A 14381-nucleotide genomic window follows, 5' to 3' on the forward strand; every position below is an offset into this window, starting at 1 on the left:
CAGTCTATTTTTTCAGAATTGTATAGGTGCTATTGATGGATCCCATGTTCCTATTACCATTACACCTAAGAGTGCCGCCCATTTCGGAATAGAAAGGGCACCCTGAGCCAAAACATAATGATTGCATGTGACTTTGACTTGAAGATCACATTTATATCATGTGGCTGGGAGGGGTCAGCAACAGATGCTAGGGTTCTTTGGTCTGCCATTAACTCTGGATTTAAAGTACCTAATGGGAAGTTTTACCTCGTTAATGGTGGTTACGCAAACACCATATCCTTCCTTGCACCGTATCGGGGTGTGAGGTATCACTTGAATGAATTTGGACATGGCCACCATCGTCCACAGAACCACAAAGAATTATACAATCTTCGGCACGCCGTGTTGCAAAATCATGTAGAAAGGACCCTAGGAGTTCTTAAGAAGCGATTCCCGATTCTCAATGTTGGGACACTACATTCAATTAGGAACCAAGCGAGGATTCCAGCAGCTCCCGCTATCTTCCATAACATCATCAAAAAGCATGCCGGTGATGAGGAATGGCTTGACAACCAACAAGATAACATACCTTTGGCTGATTTTGTCAATGTACCTAATGGCAATGATAACTACCAAGGGAACAACACCCAAGGCAACGCTTTGAGAGATGAAATTGCAATGCAAAAGTGGAATCATTTCTAGCATAACTAACTCTTTTTAAGTTTGTGGATGTGATTGACTCTTTCTAATTCAACCGATTAATTGTCTTTATTTTGTGTGTTAATTTGTTTTATCTAAACAAATATGTATGCAAAAGGATCTCCCAAATTCAACTTGGTGCAAGTTGCTGCCATACTAAAAAAGAAAGGTGTTCTTGGTGCTAAAAAGGATTCACCAAAGGTTACCAAAAGGAGTTCACCAAAAGGTATTCTTGTTTCTCATCTTCGACTTGTTTTTCACTACAAGAACAGTAGCATTGTTGTACTAGCATGTTTCATGTCACAAGTATTTTCATGCATGTAGCCATTTGATCTGAATCTGAATTTGTCAAACACCATTCTTAGCCTTGTACTTTAATTGGCTTGTGTAGTTGTGAAACAAAGAGCACAATGGAGTTTAGGACTTGAAAAATGTTTGGTGGGGATACTTCAGGAGCACGATACTCCTTACCACCGAGGACAAAATGGATGGAGCAAGGAAACTTGGAACTTGATGGTGACAAAATTCCATGCCAAACATAAACAAGCGAAGTTCTCGAAGCTTCAAATTCAGGATAAGGAGAAGGAGCTCAAAAGGGAATATAGGATGCTAAAAGAAGCTCAAAAGCAAAGCGGTGTTGGCTGGGACAAAGCAAAGCAGTGTTGGCTGGGACGACAAAAGATGCATGATAGAAGCCGACACTGATTATACGTCTCCAACGTATCTATAATTTTTTATTGTTCCGTGCTATTATATTATCTGTTTTGGATGTTTATGGGCCTTATTAAACACTTTTATATTATTTTTGGGACTAACCTATTAACCCAGAGCCCAGTGCCAGTTTCTGTTTTTTCCTTGTTTCAGTGTTTCGCAGAAAAGGAATATCAAACGGAGTCCAAACGGAATGAAACCTTCGGGAGAGTTATTTTTGGAACGGAAGCAACCCAGAAGACTTGGGGTGTACATAAGGGAAGCAACGAGGAAGGCACGAGGCAGGGGGCGCGCCCTCCACCCTCGTGGCTCCCCTGACGTATTTCTTCCTCCTATATATATACCCATATACCCTAAAAACTTCGAGGAGCACAATAGATCAGGAGTTCTGCCGCTAGAAGCCTTCGTAGCCACCGAAAACCAATCTAGACCTGTTCTGGCACCTTGTCGGAGGGGGAATCCTTCTCCGGGGGGCCATCTTCATCATCCCGGTGCTCTCCATGACGAGGAGGGAGTAGTTCTCCCTCGGGGCTGAGGGTATGTACCAGTAGCTATGTGTTTGATCTCTCTCTGTCTCTCGTGTTCTTAAGGTGTTATGATCTTGATGTATCGCGAGCTTTGCTATTATATTTGGATCCTATGATGTTTCTCCCCCTCTACTCTCTTGTAATGGATTGAGTTTTCCCTTTGAAGTTATCTTATCGGATTGAGTTTTTAAGGATTTGAGAACACTTGATGTATGTCTTGCGTGGGATAACCATGGTGACAATGGGTTATTCTATTAATCCACATGATGTATGTTTTAGTGATCAACTTGCGGGTTTCGCCCATGAACCTATGCATAGGGGTTGGCACACGTTTTCGTCTTGACTCTCCGGTAGAATCTTTGGGGCACTCTTTGAGGTTCTATGTGTTGGTTGAATAGATGAATCTGAGATTGTGTGATGCATATCGTATAATCATACCCACGGATACTTGAGGTGACATTGGAGTATCTAGATGACATTAGGGTTTTGGTTGATTTGTGTCTTAAGGTGTTATTTTAGTACGAACTCTAGGGTTGTTCGTGACACTTATAGGAATAGTCCAACGGATTGATTGGAAAGAATAACTTTGAGGTGGTTTCGTACCCTACCATAATCTCTTCGTTTGTTCTCCGCTATTAGTGACTTTGGAGTGACTCTTTGTTGCATGTTGAGGGATAGTTATGTGATCCAATTATGTTATTATTGTTGAGGGAACTTGCACTAGTGAAAGTATGAACCCTAGGCCTTGTTTCAACGCATCTCAATACCGTTTACGCTCACTTTTATCATTAGTTACCTTGCTGTTTTTATATTTTCAGATTACAAAAACCTTTATCTACCATCCATATACCACTTGTATCACCATCTCTTCGCCAAACTAGTGCACCTATACAATTTACCATTGTATTGGGTGTGTTGGGGACACAAGAGACTCTTTGTTATTTGGTTGCAGGGTTGCTTGAGAGAGACCATCTTCATCCTACGCCTCCTATGGATTGATAAACCTTAGGTCATCCACTACAGGGAAATTTGCTACTGTCCTACAAACCTCTGCACTTGGAGGCCCAACAACGTCTACAAGAAGAAGGTTGTCTGGTAGACATCAACCGACCTTTGGGACAATCTGCTTATTGTAAGTTATTTAATTCCACCTTTTGATATGGCTACAATTTGTACCATGTTAATACTCATCTATTACTCTGGTTCTTTGTAGTCATATCCAAATATTGGGAAATTCGCAAGAAGAAATCTTTTCCTCACTTTGACTTGCTAGGAGAACTGTACAATGGTAAGTTTACCAACTTCTGTTGCTACCTCTCACTCGGTTGCCTCTTGCTTGGTTACTTACATGCATTTTGCAGGGCATACAGCCGAGGGTACCTATAATTTCACATCCATTGGAAAACCATGACAAATTGGTGAAGGCTTTGAAGATGAAAGAGAGGTCGAGGAAGTAAAAGAAACCGATGACTTGGAGATGATGAATCAATTGCAAAATGATGATGACGAATTGCAAATTCTAGATCAAATGGATGCTGCTCATAGGAAGGAGGATGTCGATCCAATCGAAGAAGGGGGTCGTACCATGGCTGGTTCAGGAAAGATGCCCCAAAAGAAGCCCAAGAAGGAGAAGCCCAAGAACAGTGGAGATGTGATTGCCGGAGCATTGGAGAAGTACATAGAGCTGAAGAAAAGGCAAGTAGATGATGAAGCTGCATACTTGGCCAATGAAAGGGCAGAGGCAACAAAATTAGACGACTTCTCTATCACCAAGTGCATGGATGTGCTCAAAACAATGGAGGTTGTCACCCGCACAGAGAATATCAAGGCGTTCAATGTCTTCAAGGATGCTGCAAACCGTGAAATTTTCATAAATGCCGCTGATGATGATAAAGAGAACGCTGTTATGTGGCTCCGGAGTCAAATGTTCCCATGAGGTATGTTCAAGATTTGAGCTCTTAGTTGTTCCCACTTTGGTTGAGTTAGTTGGTAAGCTAGTGTTCAATTTGATATCTCGTTGCAACTTCAAGCACTGCAAAGTAGAACTAAATAATGCTTCTGCCCCTTTTTCTCAGAAACTTCTCTGGAATATATCTCAGATAGTTGACTGATCTTCGCATGTACACTGAAGTTCCTATGGTCCATAACACTTGTAGTAGTATTTGTTGCCTCTTTTTTCATGTGGGCTCAAGATCGTTGCTTTTTTGCAGAGTTATTTTGAGTCTTGTCTGCCACCTCCAAGAACTAGATAGTAGGAAAGGAAAGAGCTGCCACCCCAGAAGCTAGTTGTGATGGAATTATTTAAGGACCTGCTATTCTGTTCATGAATTGTGCAATTCCTGATATATTTGCACTATTTTGTAATATTTGTATTCCTCATTATTGTCCATTTGATAGCAAGATGCTAGTTGTGATGGATTGTGTATGGGTTTTAGCAAGTTTTTCTTGCTATGTTTAAGCTATAAAAGTTGGATTTTATTTTGCACCATCTTATCCCAGCCAACGGATGCAAAAAGATTAGATTTTTAATTTTCATCATCTTATCAGGATGTTGTACCAAACGCAGAGAATTATGGGGGTGGGGATTATTGGGGAATTAAGGGGATTTGGTGGAGGGGAGGGGGTCACCAAATCCCCTCTAATCCCCTAGCCCGTGGGGGGGTGTAAAAGCACCAGTGCCGAACAAGGCCTTAAGATCAATCGAGCAGGAAGTAGAGTATTACCTCCATAGAGAGGGCCCGAACCTGGGTAAACATTGTGTCCCCCATCTCCTATTACCATTGATCCTAGACGCACAGTTCGGGACCCCCTACCCGAGATCCACCGGTTTTGACACCAACATTGGTGCTTTCATTGAGAGTTCCATTATGGCATCCTCAAAAGGTTTGATGGCTCCTTCAATAATCTACAACGATGCTGTCCAAGGGGAAGTCTTCCTCCCCGGACAGATCTTCGTGTTCGGCAACTTCGCACTGCGGGCCAACTCGCTTGGCCATCTGGAGCAGATCGAAAGCTATGCCCCTGGCCACCAGGTCAGATTTGGAAGCTTGAACTACGTCGCAGATATCCGTGGAGACTTGATCTTCGATGGATTCGAGACCACGGCAGCCGCTCCCTGCCACCACGATGAACATGACATAAATCTGTTATCGGTCCATATGCAGGAGATAGTACCTGTAGCTTCTCTAGCCATAGATCCGGAGCAGATCGCGCCATCCGAAGACGGGAAGCTCAACCCTGCCGCGGAAGCCGGAGACTCAGCGGCGTTGGAGCCACACGCAGACTTAACTTCAAGTGACATCTATGTCACCGGAGCCACGGACTCGTCTCAGGCTACAGGTTCCGAACCTTGTGCATCCGCGTACGTCGAGCTTGATCGGTCATCGATCGTCAAATTCAGCTCCGCAGACATCTTCCAACACTCGCCCTTGGGCGATGTGCTAAACTCGTTAAGAGCACTATCCTTAGCGGGGGGCTCGCAGCCGAACTGTATCCGGTTCGAACTGGAGATTGATAATGGAGAACTTTGCTTCCCACCCACCGCCCACTTCATACACACTGTCGAAGACTTAAGCGACATGCTCGACTACGGCTGTGAAGACATCGACGGTATGGACGATGATGCCGATGAGGAGCCAGGCTAAGACCCGCCGTTTACCAAACGCTGGATGGCTACCTCTTCCTATGACGTGTACATGCATGGTGGATACACCTAAAAGAAATAACGACGATGAGAAAGAAGATCTAGTTGAGGACGAACCTCCTGTGATACAACCAAAATGCCAACGTCAGCGGCGCCGCTCTAAGTCACGTCATGGAATAGAAGGCGATACTGGCACAGAGGAAAATAACACTCCGGAAGGTGCCGAAGACAACAAAGACCCCGTCGATGCAACTGCTGTACAAAAAGAACGGGAAGACGTGAAAGTTAGCCTTGATGGACAGGCCATGTACGAAGACTCGGAGAACAGTAATTATCTTGCACTCTCCGAGGATGAGGCGAGCCTCGGCAGCGAGGATTTCATCATGCCTAAGGAACCTCAGGAGCAGGTGCGCTTTAAACGCCGGCCAATAGCCACTGCAAGGAGCCTGAAAAAGAAGCAGCATCAGTTTCAAGCTGACCAATATCTGCTCAACGATAGATGGACTGATGTCCTGGCAGCCAAAGAACACGGCCTCAAGCACGCAGCCAAAAGCTACCCGAAGCGCAAATTACTGCCTCAGTTCGACGATGAGGCGCTGGAGCACATACCATCATCGCGCAATGCGGCTGACAGACCACCGCGTGGTCAGGATAAAGCGGCAACTCAAGCCGAACACCAGCCACCCCCGCCTCATCATAAAGGCAGAGGCAAAATAGCTCGAGGTCATACATATGACCTTCGACAAGACCTGGACAACAAAATAGGACATACCAAATCGATCTACGGATCGCGAAGACGTGCTCCGAGATGCGACGACGGCTATCTAGTCGGACGTAAGAAGCCTGGTCACTCCCGGGCCAAAAACCGTAGACTGACTCCATCGGAGCTACGTCGCAATGTGGCCCAACATAGAGGCGCCGCACACCCTTTGCTTCATAGATGAAGTAATGGAACACGAATTCCCAGATGGGTTTAAACCCATAAATATCGAATCATATGATGGAACAACTGACCCTGCGGTATGGTTGAGGATTTCCTTCTCCATATCCATATGGCCCGCGGTGATGACCTTCATGCCATCAAATGCCTCCCGTTAAAACTCAAAGGTCCAGCTCGACACTAGTTAAATAGTCTGCCCGAAAATTCCATTAGCAGCTGGAAGGATTTGGAAGACGCCTTCCGCGACAACTTCCAAGGAACATATGTCCGGCCACTAGATGCCGATGACTTAAGCCACATAGTTCAACAGCCCGGAGAATCAGCCAGGAAGCTCTGGACTAGGTTCTTAATTAAAAAGAACCAAATCGTCGATTGTCCGGACGCGGAAGCTCTAGCAGCCTTCAAACACAGCGTATGGGACAAGTGGCTCGCCCGCCACATCGGTCAAGAAAAACCAAAATCCATGTCAGCCCTTACCACTCTGATGACCCACTTTTGCGCGGGACAAGACAGCTGGCGCGCTCGTAGAAGCAACAACGCCAACGATCCGGGCACTTCCGAAGTCCGAAACGGCAATGGCAAACCTCGATGTAGCAAACACAAACATCGCAATGATAATGAAAGAACGCGCGACACAGCGGTCAATGCCGGATTCAGTGGCCCCAAACCCGGTCAACGGAAAAATCCATTCAAGGCAAACAAAGACGAACAATCCACCTTAGACAAGATATTGGATCGACCCTGCCAGATTCATGGCAACCCCGATAAACCAGCTAATCACACCAACAAAAGTTGTTGGGTCTTCAAGCAGGCCGGCAAGCTCAACGCCGAACACAAGGGGAAAAGACCGCCCAGTGATAGCGATGACGAAGAGATTCACCACCCAAATACCGGGGGTTAGAAGCAATTTCCCCCTGAGGTAAAAATAGTGAACATGGTATACATAACACACGCCCCTACAGAGGAGGATGAGACGTACGCCCTCCGGACTGAGTATCATACTACGTTCCCTCCAGCCGGAGTACAAGTTGGCCTTATTAAACCGCATACCTTGTCGGTCATTAAGCCGCCGGTCTCCATTCAGCAGGACCGACCAATTATGGAGCTGGACTAGCAGTTCGGCCTCCGCCGTCCGCCTTATACACCTGTGAAATCCATACTGCGCATACATAACTATGCACTTAAAATACCATGGGCATCGGCGGAGGCACAATACGGACGGGCCTACAAGTACTTCTATAACCCCCTTCTTTTTCAATTCTTTTGTGACCACTTTTTCTTTTTTATTATCCTTTATAATAGGTGAATTGCAGGCTGGTCATCTCACCGACTCCATCGGAGTTCCGGTTTGTACATTCATCCAAAAGTTACTCCCTTTAAGGAGCCCCTTCATCGAGGAAAGGCGGCGCAGACATGCGACAGGAGGTCCAAAACAACTTCTTTTAGACAGTACTCTCTATTTTGCGAGCCTGAAAGGTGCCTTCCACCTCAGCCATCGACCCTTGGCATGTCAAATAGCCAAGGTCGTGGCATTATTATATACGAAACAATGATTGGCATGTCACTCAAGTTCTAGTGAATATAATCTATATCCCGTATTCACTTTTCGCTAAAAAAATTGTATTTTGCTCCTTGTGTTATTTCACACGCCCCGCTAGGGGCTCGATATGGGAACAAACTAAATTGCCAATAAGTCTGAACAACTTTATAGCATACTTCGGCGTCGCGAGTTTGGCCTTATATGCATTAGCTCCGAATCATGTCTTGGGTCAATACTTGGGTTGCCCGGCTCCTGTGCTTGCTACCTTACGTTCCGCTCTATCGGCTAAGGTAGTAAAGGGAGAACTACTGCGATTGTGCCCTGGTTTACCCAGACGAGCACCTCAGTAGAGAAAGCCGAAAACTGACTATCATGATGCGGCGAGAGATGGTCAACCACTCGACGACTTATCGGAATCTTTCGCGATTCCCTCTGTATTACACGAAGGACCTTTATTCAGGTCATACATGTAAAGGCACCACATTGGGATAACGGCGTACATACCAGGGTTTATATCGTAGACCCACCATAAAACTCCTATGGCTAAGTGAAATTGTTAACGCCCTATAGTCCGATTGCCTCGTTCACCGCATTGACACCTCCTTCATGGACCAAGACGTTGGGTTAAGAGTGATCATGTGCTTTTCCGAACACCCCTGTATTTTCCACGTGGGGGCTGAAGCCGACGACTGGAAAACTTTTAGATTATGTGAAAACGGCCGCACAGGAGGAGCCAAAAGGTTTCAAGCAAAAATCATAACATTATCATCATATTGTCTTTTACAATTCAATACATTTCACTCAAATATCATATCTTTCGAGCATTGACCCTCTATCAAGCGGGCACCCTCTAAGACGTCCTCGAAATAGTGTTCGGGTGCGTGATGGTCATTACCCTTGAGGGGACTCCTCGCTGCAACGTCAGTGGCCTTCATCTTGGCCCAATATGTTTTGACACGGGCAAAGGCCATCCGTGCACCTTCAATGCACGTTGAATGCTTAACGGCGTCGAAACGCGGCACCGCATCCACAAGCCTTTGTACCAAACCGAAGTAGCTATTCGGAATGGGCTCAGTAGGCCACAGCCGGACTATGATGTCCTTCATGGCGGAACCAGATATCCTGTGGAGCTCGGTCCACTGGGCCATCTGCTCATTTAGTAATAACTGACGCTTTGGCGCGCTGAACTATGACCAAAGAAGCTTCTCCGTGGCACACCCTTCCTGCACTTGGTAAAACTGCGCCGCGTCGGAGGCACTCTTCGGCAGGTCCAAAAAGGTGTCTGGAGAACTCCACATTTGGTCAAGTGGGGAATACTTCAGATCGCTGAACTTCGTCTGTAATAAGAAAGGCTTACCAGCCGCTATCTCCCCAACTTGCCGGATCTCTTCCCGAGCCGCTCTAGACTCAGATCGTGCTTCTTGCGCCTCTTGTAAGGCCTTGTCGAGATCGGCCGCTTTGGCCTTGTTATCCTTCTCGAGGAATTCGCACTGGACGGCGGTCTCCTCCAGCTTGCATGCCATGGTAGTAATTCTTTCCTCACATTGGCGCCGAACAGACTGTTCGGTTTCTAACTCTTCAGCCGCCTTATGGGCAGCCAAATTACTCATCCGGGTTTGCTCCTTGGCAAGGACAAGCTCAGCTCGAAGGGCCTCCACCACAGTAGCACCATTTGTAGTTATGCATGTCTCAGTATACAATTCCAGCTTCATGCTCAGGTTATCATGCACAAATACGCTAGCTGACCCAAAAATATACCTTGCGCCTCCTCAAGACGCTTGTTGATCAGCGTGATATCATCATCCGCCTCATCAATCTTCCGCTGCAGATCCGCAACCTCCGCGGATCGGGCAGTTGCAGGGGAGGTCACAGCCTATGTTCCAAGTAGTCAGATTATTTCCTGGATAAATATTTTTGATCCTCTGATTGCCTCCCTTGGGAAGCCTATCAGAGTCTCAGGGGCTACTATCCATACATAGGAGTATTTTGTGAATAAAACACAATTTAAAGCATTACAGCACAAACCTCAAAACCTCTTAACAGGCTCATGAAGGTCTCATTCAATCCGCTTTTCGTGGACAGGACCTTTTTAACCACCGTATCCATCAAGGTATGATGGTCTTCGGAGACGGACGCCTGTCGCAGCATGTTCGTCAATATATCCGGCGTTTCTGTATCTTCGGAAGCAGTTGTCGTAGCACGACCCCCCTTCAAGGGGATCCGTTCATTCGCCCCTAGATTTGTCTCCGGCTGAAAGCCAGGCAATCTGGGGCCTTTATTGTCGGTCCCTGGACCTTGGGCTACCGAAGTCTCATCTTCGGTTTGTGTTTTCGTCACCCCTCGCATCACTTGCGGATCAGGAGAGGCCCTCTGGGGCGACACCTCGAAGTCATCCGCCTTATTGGGCGAGGAGACTGGTGGAGGCGTCTCGCTTTCCATCATCTCTGGGAGAAGATCTCTCGAGGAAGATGATTGTTGAGAAGGATTGTGCATCGAGCTGCAAAAAACATACATTTTAGATGTTGCCCCTGTCGGGCAGCTCGAGCTTGAAGACGACATTATCGCGTAGTACTCAAGTGAGGCCAACCCTAAACCGTAAGCGAACAAGGGTGTTTTACACATACCCCGTTCCTCTCCTGTGACGGAGGAAGCCACCCATCGGCCTTGAGGGCTGGGTCCGGACATGATGGGGAAGCTTGAAGCAATGAAGTCGAACCTTGGGTGCTAGAACTCGAGGTTGGAGAGGTTGAGGAGAGATTTGGCGTAAAAGGACGACCCTTGGTTCCTTTATAAAGGCAGCGTGTATTGAACGCCTCCTCCTAAGCCTGAAAACCTGCCTGTTCCTAAGGAATCTTTCTAGTAGAACAGTTGGGTTACCCATGCTCGTATTAATGAGGATCCCGCAATAAGGGGACACGATCTCTGCTTCGACAGAACGTGCCAATAGAAACCACGCCTCGAAACATGGAACAGGAAACGGTTCGAAATAACGACCGGGCAAACGTGATGTCACGTTACAAAAGTTGTCAGCATATGGGACTCATGAAATATTATATTCTCTGTAGTCGTGTGTGGTATTTGCATTGCAAATCCGGACACATTCATTTTATCCGAAGACTATCTTGGAGTATTCAGAAAGGGGAACCCTCCTTACAATGCAGAAGACAATCTGCGCGCCGGACACCTCGTCATTGAAGCCTGGTTAAGGGGATACTGAGGGAGTCCTGGACTAAGGGGTCCTCGGGTGTCCGACCTATTGGATATGTGCCGGACTGATGGGCCGTAAAGATACATAGACCAAAGACTCTACCCGTTTCCGGATGGGACTCTCCGTGGCGTGGAAGGCAAGCTTGGCGACCAACTATGAAGATTCATTTCTCTGTAACCGACCTTGTGTAACCCTAGATCCCTCCTGTGTCTATACAAACCGGAGGGCTAGGTCCGTAGATAGATCCTCATAATCATAGTCAGGCTAGACTTTTAGGGTTTAGCCATTACGATCTCATGGTAGATCAACTCTTGTAATACCCATATTCATCAAGATCAATCAAGTAGGAAGTAGAGTATTACCTCCATAGAGAGGGCCCAAACCTAAGTAAACATTGTGTCCCCCGTCTCCTGTTACCATCGATCCTAGACGCACAGTTCGGGACACCCTACCCGAGATCCGCCGGTTTTGACACCGACAACGGCCTAGTCGATTCGGATCATGTATCACTTAGATGACTAGAGGGATGTCTATCTGAGTGGGAGTTCATTAAATAATTTGATTAGATGAACTTAATTATCATGAACATAGTTAAATTGTCTTTGCAAATTATGTTGTGGATTAATAGCTTGCGATTTAGCTCCTTGTTTTAATACGCTCCTAGAGAAAGACTAAGTTGAAAGATATTGCAAGCAATTGTGCGGACTAGGGCCGTAGTCTGAGGATTGTCCTCACTGCTACATAGCAGGCTTCTGGCCTTGATGCACCGCTCGGTGTGCCAACCCCTCTAGCGTCGTCTGTGGATGTTGTGAACATCTGGCAGACATGTTCTGATGACTAGCTGATAGTTTAGTGCGCCATGATTTACAACTTAGAGCCGGGGCTCCAAAAGCGTTTTGAACGCCATGGAACATATGAGATGTTCCAAGAGCTGAAGTTGGTATTTCAGGCTCATGCCCGTGTTGAGAGGTTTGAGACCTCTGACAAGATCTTTGCCTACAAGATGGAGGAGAATAGCTCAGCCAGTGATCATGTGCTCAGAATGTCTGGGTACTTCAATCACTTGAATCAAGTGAGAGTTAATCTTCCAGATAAGAGAGTGATTGACAAAAGTTCTCCAGTCACTATCACCAAGCTGCTAGAGTTTCATGATGAACTATAACATGCAAGGGAAGATGATCCCAGAGCTGTTCGTCGTGCTTAAGGCCGTAAAGGTAGAAATTAAGAAGGAGCATCAAGTATTGTTGGTTAACAAGACCACTGGTTTCAAAGAAGGGCAAGGGCAATAAGGGAAACTTCATGAATGGCAAGCCAGTTGCCGCTCCGATGAAGAAACCCAAGAACCCAAACCCGAGACGAAGTGCTTCTATTAGGGAAACGGTCACTGGTAGCGGAACTGCCTCAAATACTTGGTAGATAAGAAGGCTGGCAACTTCAACAAAAGTATATTTGATATATGTGTTATTGATGTGTACCTTACTACTACTCCTAGTAGCACATGGGTATCAGATACCGGTACAGTTGCTAATATTGGTAATTCGAAACAAAAGCTACGGAATAAACTGAGACTAGCTAAGGGCGAGGTCACGATGTGTGTTGGAAGTGTTTCCAAGGATGATATGATCACCATCGCACGCTCCCTCTTCCTTCTGGATTAGTGTTGAACCCAGATAAATGTTGTTTGTATTGGTGTCTCGTTGATCATGAACATGATTAGATCATGTGTATTGCAATACGGTTATTCATTGAAGTCAGAGAATAGTGGTTATTCTGTTTACATGAATAATACCTTCTATGGTCATGCACCCAATGTGAATGGTTTATTGAATCTCGATTGTAGTGATACACATGGTCATAACATTGATGCCAAAAGATGTAGAGTTGATAATGATAGTACCACTTTCTTGTGGCACTGCCGCTTAGGTCATATTGGTGTAAAGCGCATGAAGGACCTCCATACTAATGGACTTTTGGAGTCACTTGATTTTGAATCACCTGACACATGCGAACCATGCCTCATAGGAAAGATGACTAAAACCCCGTTTTCTAGAACAATGGAATGAGCAAGTGACTTGTTGGAAATCACACATGCTGATGTGTGCGGTCCGATGAGTGTTGATGCACACGGTGGATATCATTATTTTCTCACCTTCACTGATGAATTGAGTAGATACGGGTATATTTACTTAATGAAGCATAAGTCTGAAATGTTTGAAAAGTTCAAGCAATTTCAGAGTGAAGTTGAGAATCATCATAACAAGAAGATCAAGTTCTTACGATCTGATCAAGGGGAGAGTATCTGAGTTATGAGTTTGGCAATCACTAAAGACAAAGTGGAGTCGTTTCACAGTTGACGCCACCTGGAACACCATAGCGTAATGGTGTGTCCGAACGTCGTAATCACACCGAATTGGATATGGTGTGATCTATGATGCCTCTTACCGATCTACCGCTATCATTTGGAGTTATGCATTAGAGAAAATTACATTCACTTTAAATAGGGCACCGTCTAAGTCCGTGGAGATGACACCGTATGAACAATGGTTTGGCAAGAAACCTAAGTTGTTGTTTCTTAAGGTTTGGGGCTACGATGCTTATGTCGATAGGCTTCGGCCAGAAAAGCACGAACCCAAAGCGGAAAATTATGTCTTCATAGAATACCCAAACAAGACGATTGGGTATTGCTACCTCTTGAGCATGCGTTGGTTTTCCCTTGAAGAGGAAAGGGTGATGCAGCAAAGTAGCGTAAGTATTTCCCTCAGTTTTTGAGAACCAAGGTATCAATCCAGTAGGAGACTACACGCAAGTCACCTAGTACCTGCACAAACAATCAAGAACCTTGCAACCAACGTGATAAAGGGGTTGTCAATCCCTTCATGGCCACTTGCAAAAGTGAGATATGATAAAGATAATAAGATAAATATTTTTGGTATTCTTTTGTATAGATTGGAAAATAAATATTGCAAAATAAATAGTAAACTAGAATTATAGATCAGAAACTTATATGATGTAAAGTAGACCCGGGGCCATAGGTTTCACTAGTGGCTTCTCTCAAGATAGCATATATTACGGTGGGTGAACAAATTACTGCCGAGCAATTGATAGAAAAGTGCATAGTTATGATGATATCTAAG

This window comes from Triticum dicoccoides, chromosome 3A (assembly GCF_002162155.2).
Source record: "Triticum dicoccoides isolate Atlit2015 ecotype Zavitan chromosome 3A, WEW_v2.0, whole genome shotgun sequence".
In the NCBI taxonomy this organism is placed as follows: Eukaryota; Viridiplantae; Streptophyta; class Magnoliopsida; order Poales; family Poaceae; genus Triticum; species Triticum dicoccoides.